This window comes from Apium graveolens, chromosome 4, assembly GCF_009905375.1.
Source record: "Apium graveolens cultivar Ventura chromosome 4, ASM990537v1, whole genome shotgun sequence".
Lineage (NCBI taxonomy): Eukaryota > Viridiplantae > Streptophyta > Magnoliopsida > Apiales > Apiaceae > Apium > Apium graveolens.
The window spans coordinates 61,607,792-61,614,736 of NC_133650.1; positions in this window are offsets into that span (position 1 = coordinate 61,607,792).

A 6,945-nucleotide genomic window follows, 5' to 3' on the forward strand; every position below is an offset into this window, starting at 1 on the left:
TTTAAAAATGGGAGGAAATTAGATTTCATTGCTAGTTTTATGGCTAGGTGTTAAATGGCTAGTAGCCGACTCATATTTATATGAGTAGTCTAGGATTGAATGAGATGGAGCGAAACACACTCATTCAGAAATTCGTTAAAAAAAAGGAAAAAAGAAGGAATAAGTGTTATGTATAATTGATCACGAGTGGCCTCTTTAGTACTCGAGTTATTAAGTTCTTAGGGGACTTTGTGCCTAGTGACCTAATGCTTTATAGTCTGGGATCCGCTAACCTAACGCTCGCTACAAGAGTACTATTGTATAAGTCTTTTGTGGACCTCACTCATTGCACGATCAAATAAGCATGCCTGTGTTGTTTTATTGTGAATAAAAGCATGAATCATGATAAACTCCGATATAGAATTGAAGTGTTATAATTATTTTGAGTCTAACTTTTATTCTGTTTATAAACTTGTGATTGTCTTGATAAGTAGTGAGTCATGATTGTTGATCTAGTTACGATAGTATATCTGTAAGCATCTGTACACACGCACGTCTCTAGTTTGTAAGTTGATTTGCATGATTTAATTGATCTTTAGGAGAGTAACTGTGATATGTTGCTTTTCGATTGGTTTAGTTATTCTATGGGGATCGTTGCATTCATATTAGTTGCATTCATGCATTTTTATTTTCTTGTTCTTTGAGTCCGTTTATGCTTGAGGACAAACATCGATTCAAGTTTGGGGGTATGTTGAGTGGCATTTATGACACTTTATAGTGCTCTAATAAGCTTTGAATTGATGCATTTGTACTCAAATTGTTAAGTGTTTTAACGTGTTTTGTAGTGTTTTGCATTTCAGGCATTAATCTGTGAATCAGGTGAATTAGCATTGTTTTGGTGCTAATTTGGTGTCAAGGTGGTGTTGGAATAAAAGCTCGTGGAAAGCCGGCTCAAAGCACTAAGGAAAAAGATGAAATCTGAGTTTTTCCCAGAAGAATGGCGCGCCCGCACTGCGATAGCGCGCGCCCGCACCAGGATTTCAGAAAGGCAGCACACCCGCGCCGTGATAGCGCGCGCCCGCGCCGGTGCAAAATTAAAGAATTCTCATTCTAATTCAATTCTAAGTAGGGAGACTTCCAGATTGCAAAGGGCTGCTATATATATTCAAATAAGGTCATTTTTAATAAGTAATCAAGAGAGAGACAGACCAGAGCGTAAGGAGAGCCGTAAGAAGACTGTTTTAGCACAATTCAATAAAGGCGAATAAGATCTTGTTTTTACTTGTGACTCTTTATTTTAAGTTTTATTTGGATGCTAGTTTTCTTACTTGTGAACTTTTACTCTTGTTTGTACTTGATTTTATTTATTCGTTATAAAGACTATATTTGTTATACCATGCTTTCATCGGAACCCACATTGATGATGAGTCCGATCATGGGCTCTAGTGGATGTATTTATGGATTTCTTTAGTTAAATTGTTTTGATAGCTTAGTATGTGGTGATTGATTGATATCCTAGTATTGGTTGTGCGTATTCGTCTTATGAGCGTCGTGAACTTATAAGATAGTGTGTTAATTCTTAATGAAGCGACAGTGAATTTAAGGATTTAGAACTTGCCATACTAGCATAGGTTCATGTATTATTATGCATAATTCGTAGGTAATTTTAAACATCTTACTTGCCATGTGTAATTAAGATAGATAACTTGTGCTTAAACCGTTATGTTGTCAAGTTCTATAGACATATAGGGTCTCAATATAACTGGTGTCTATTCAACTTCTATCTCTTTTATGGATGTCTGGTAGTATGGTACTCGTGCAATGAAAGTTGGCATTTATCAGTTTCGTGTTGTCTGATTAGTGTCATCACCATTGCATGCTAAGGTTGAGAATAATAAGGCTATTGAATGAAGTATTTGATGAACTTAGAATCCCATGTTTGTCATATATATTAATTCAGTCAATCTTATTTTCTTAGTTATAATAGTTAGCTTAATTCTTGGTTATAAACAACCTCAATTTGTTATCGTCTTAGCATTGAATAATAACCATACATTATTGCTTAAGTGCGTAAATTAATTAATTAACCAATACAGTCTCTGTGCGAACGAACTAGAAAAGATTATATACTACTTGCGAACTCGTATACTTGCGTGTAATATTAGCGTGTGTTTAGCGACTAATAGTGCACATTAGTGAATTAAGTTTTTGGTTAACAATAGAGGGAGATGTTGTTATAATGCAAGCATTTTATTTATTCTCCAGCCATGCATGTCTAATAATTATAATGTCATTCCCCGATCCTATCATCCATCTTGATCCAGCTAAAATCACATTTTTTGCTTCCACCTAGCTTCGCCAAATAAAACTCGGGTTGTTGTCCAGTTATGCTTCCAAGAAGGAACAATTTTTGAAGTACCTGGATTCATATGTTTGACCAGTCAAACTAGATGAAGTTGTTATTAATCTATAGCATTGCTTCCCCAGCATGGCTAAGTTAAAATCCCAAAATTTCTAAAACCCAAACCTCCAGAATGCTTATGTTTAGTCATGCGACCCTAGGTCATCCTGTTGTCTTAGAATTTTTTATCTGATTTGTATTTCACCAAAAAGTTGCTAGCACCTTCTCAATTTCTTTAGTGATATGCATAGGCAACAAGAAAACATTCATAACAAAAGTTTGTAAGGATTGTGGTGTTGTTTTAATCAAAATATCTTTGGCTGGTCTAGATAACTTATTTAGATTCCAACTTTGAATTTTTGCTTTTACACGGTCCTTTAAATATCCCAAAACCACTTATTTCTTCCTACCAAAAATTTTAGGAAGTCCCAAATATGTACTAGATGCATCCGCTTCCACAACACCATATTTGGCCTCTAGCCAAACCAAAAAAGTGTTAAAATGACCAAAAAGTGTTACCTAAAGCAAAAAATCGGGCTATGTTTATACTTTTTCAAAATTAATGAGTGTTAGATTTGCCCCTGCTATAATAGGGGTATAATGTAACACTTTTTGAAACTTTGATAACACCGGTAAAAGTGTTACAACAGAGCACTTATGGTTACACTTTCAGTATCTATTGTACACTATGCATGTGTAACAATAGTTTTAATGCAACACCATTAAAGGTCTAGTAACACCGAAAACTATGTTGCAATAAACTCTTTTGTAACATCATATTTGCTATTGTAACATTATATGATAAAACACTTCAATTTTTTTGGTAACATTTTTTTAACACTCTTGTATTTGTTGAAACATTTTTTCCCATTTTTACCAACATAAAAATATATATTGATTACATTCCAAATGTAATAATCCAAATCTACTTGCAAAATTTAAAACTTAAATACATATCTAACAACCAATGTTCAAATTCAACAAATACAAAGTTCCAATTCATCCAAAATAAACAAAATTCTAAATTAAAGTAAAAGCCACAAATGCTTTGTCACAAAAATTTATTCGTATATTATTAATTGAAATTGTCCATCATCGGAACACATACATATATAGCTTGTGTGTATGTTTTTATCAGAACTGGTACGCAAATGTTAATGTTAATGTTAAATCAATGGGAGTATTATTTGTAGCCTTTGGAATCGACACTACTGCCAAAATGCCGCTTATTGCTGCTGGAACAAGTCCGATCATGAACATTGGCAAGTTTCCGCCTCCAAATGTTGCATCTATTGGTCCACTCATGAACGAAACTAGAATTTGCATTACGTTTTTAACATGTTCATCGTTGTTTAACGCAAAATCTTAATAGCAAAGATAGAGCTCTAAATTTCATGTAAATGATTAAGAGTTGAATGCTAATGAATAAAAACTTACTTGCGGTATACAAATTGAGACACGGATAACCCCTAGGGAGAGATCTGTATACACAAATTTTAAACGAATTAATCAAAATTTTAATGAGGCTTAATTTGATTCAGCAATAATAAGCGGAGAAATAGACAAGCAGGGCAAATTTCACATTGTCCTTGTGCATTTCCATATTTGTTAGCATAAATAGTTTTTCTTTTTGCATCTCCATATTTTCTGTAAGAAACCAAATTTTTGACATCGGTAAAAGACCTTTATAAATGGTAATATAATAACTTGAATTTTTGAGACCTTGTAAATCGTTTAATGAATAGTAACCCAGACGGATGGGGAAAAACTTTTGAGCCCGCACTATGTAGTGCACGAGAAAATGAGTTTCGGAGTTGATATTACGATTATACGTACCAAATGAGTGAATGTAAACGCTATTAGTTTTCGAAGAGAACGAACTTTGAAAAACGACCGTATTTACGACTTATCGAGGATTACGGGAATCACAATATAATTACGAGATTAAAACCCTACGAATTTATATTCATATATAATAATTAAAAATATAAGGAATAAATACGAAAGGAATTACGTCGCGAACCATTTTACGAACAAGTATTACGAAAACGTTTAAGCGACCGAGCGAACGCGTAAACGATTAAATAAATGTAACGCACTAACTAAACCATGGTAAGAGAGTAACCATGGTTACTTTATCAAATAGTAAGCTAACCTTAGGATTATTAAGCAAGCTATCCAAATAATGTGCTAAGGAAGCTAACATAAGTAGTTTCTAGGAAGCTACCAAAGATTTGTCCCTAAGATTTGCAACAAGAATAAACCTAGGGTTCAACCTAGGAGAATAAAAATCTAGTGCAAGATCTTCCACCCCATTTCCTAGAAGTTACCTAGCAAATCAACCAAGCTAAGCAACCAAATGCTATAAATACCCCCCACCCCCATTTTTTCTTCCATTCGGCCCCAAGGAAGAAAAGAAGGAATTCAAATTCCAAACTCCATGCTCTAGTTCTTGTAAAATCACCGAATTAATTCTCAAGCCTCCTAGAAATTAAACTAAGGTAAAAAAATTCTTTCATCTCTTTTTATCAAGGTTTGATGGGTGAAATAAATTCAAGAAACTCACTAGTGAATAGTATGAATATTAACCTCTCCTTGGTTTCTTGATTTCAATGGTGGTTCTAGGCTCCAAAAATCATACCAAGCACATCCAAGCCTCCACCACACTCAAGAACACATCTCAAGCTTTCAAGAAAGGTAAAAATATTTGGCCCAACTTTATTTAAGATTCATTTTTAAGATCCATTTAGTATGTGGTAGAAAACTTAGTTTAAGAAGTGGTATTGTTGAGATCTTGAAGTTGAGTAGATTTAAGGTTGATTGTTGTTGCCTCAAGAACATGATGTTATTGAGAGGATTTTGTATAATGATGATGAAATGATGATTGTTGATGGTTGTGTTAAGAGTTAGGGCATAAACGAAATCCCGATCGTAAGCGTAACTCCGTTAAAACCAATTAATCGTAACATTAAGGTTCTGCAGAAAGTCCCAAAGTTTTAAACTGTAGTTTATTGAAAAATAACATTTATTATGATAGGAAATATTATAAGGATCATTTAGGCGCTTGAATCGCTTGATTCCGATTTACGGATCAAAAGTTATGGTCGTTTTAGTAAGACTGATTTACGTGACAAAAACTGCTACAAATCACGAACTTTGAAAATACAAAGGATTGATTTAAAGTACTCATAAATCATGAAATTTATACAGAGAGTAAAATATTGATTTTCCTAACTGCCATAAAAATTTCAAGTAAAAATAATAATTTCTCAATTTTATAAAAATATCGGAGTCGAGACCGCACGAGTAGAAACCGTAAGAATCCATAAGTGGAGCCGACTACGATAAAGAGAATGAACCTAAGATACTTAGAAAAATGAAGCGATCATGATGTGAATAAGGACTTAAGGAATAATAAGGGTAGTATAAGTAGAGAGGGTGCATAATAAATAGCGCATGAGTGCGAGTCGCCGTAAATTAGAACGGGACCTAACGAGATGAATTGTGTTTGTGGTCATAGATTTCCGAGCGGAACCTAGAGCATCCTCCACCTCGAGATACCCAGGCAAATTTTCAAACCCTACCTTTTAAGAAATGTTGTGTTGTGAATATTTTACAAAACCGTGATATATGCATGAGATTGCTTTAAACTGTTTTACGAAGTTTTGAGATGTATTACATTACTCAATTGTTGATAATTTCTAGTATATGTTCATACCAAGTTCAAAATATTATATTTAGACCGAGAGCCGGTCGATGTAAGCTTATAAAAACCCGGAAGTATCCCGGAGGAGTTTATAATTGAAAATGTTGACGTCAGCGAGTAGTGTGGCGTGTATATATTTAGACTGAGGATTGGTCAGTAAAAGTTAATGAAAACCCGGAGGTATTCCGGAGGTGTTTTAATTAAGAATATTAACGCTACAGTAGAGCGTGGTGTATTGTATAAGACCGAGGGTCGGTCGGGGATTAAGATAAAACCCGGGAATCATTCCGGAGATATTATAGGACGGTTATACGTCCATAGTGGTACGTTTTAAAGGGACTCATCGTCCACTTACGAAACATTAAAACACCTCGAAGTTTTAAAACGATTTCCCAATGAGCATATTCCCTCAACTATATTTTATTGATTCGGATATTAAATATTATATACGTATTACTTTATTATAGGAGTAGTATACTTCAACGTTTATTTACTCAAACCCGATTAATCATTATAGATTATTAATTATGTAAACACAAACTAGTTGAGGAATATTATTTAAATAAATCTTTTAAAAGAATAACTCATTTGAGGTATGATGAATATCAATTATCATTTAATTATTTATAGACTATTATTTAATTATTGATTATTTATTTGAGGATTGTTATTGATTTAAAGATCATAGATCCTGATATACCTTCTGATTTAGAAGTATCATTCGAATAATTTCAGATCGTCGGTGAATATTATCCCGACTTATTATTATATTGAATATAGTTTCAAGAAGAAACTTTCCCCTTATTAATTATCTGTTGACAACGGTCAACTCACATCCCTAGTACTTCCTTCGAAATTC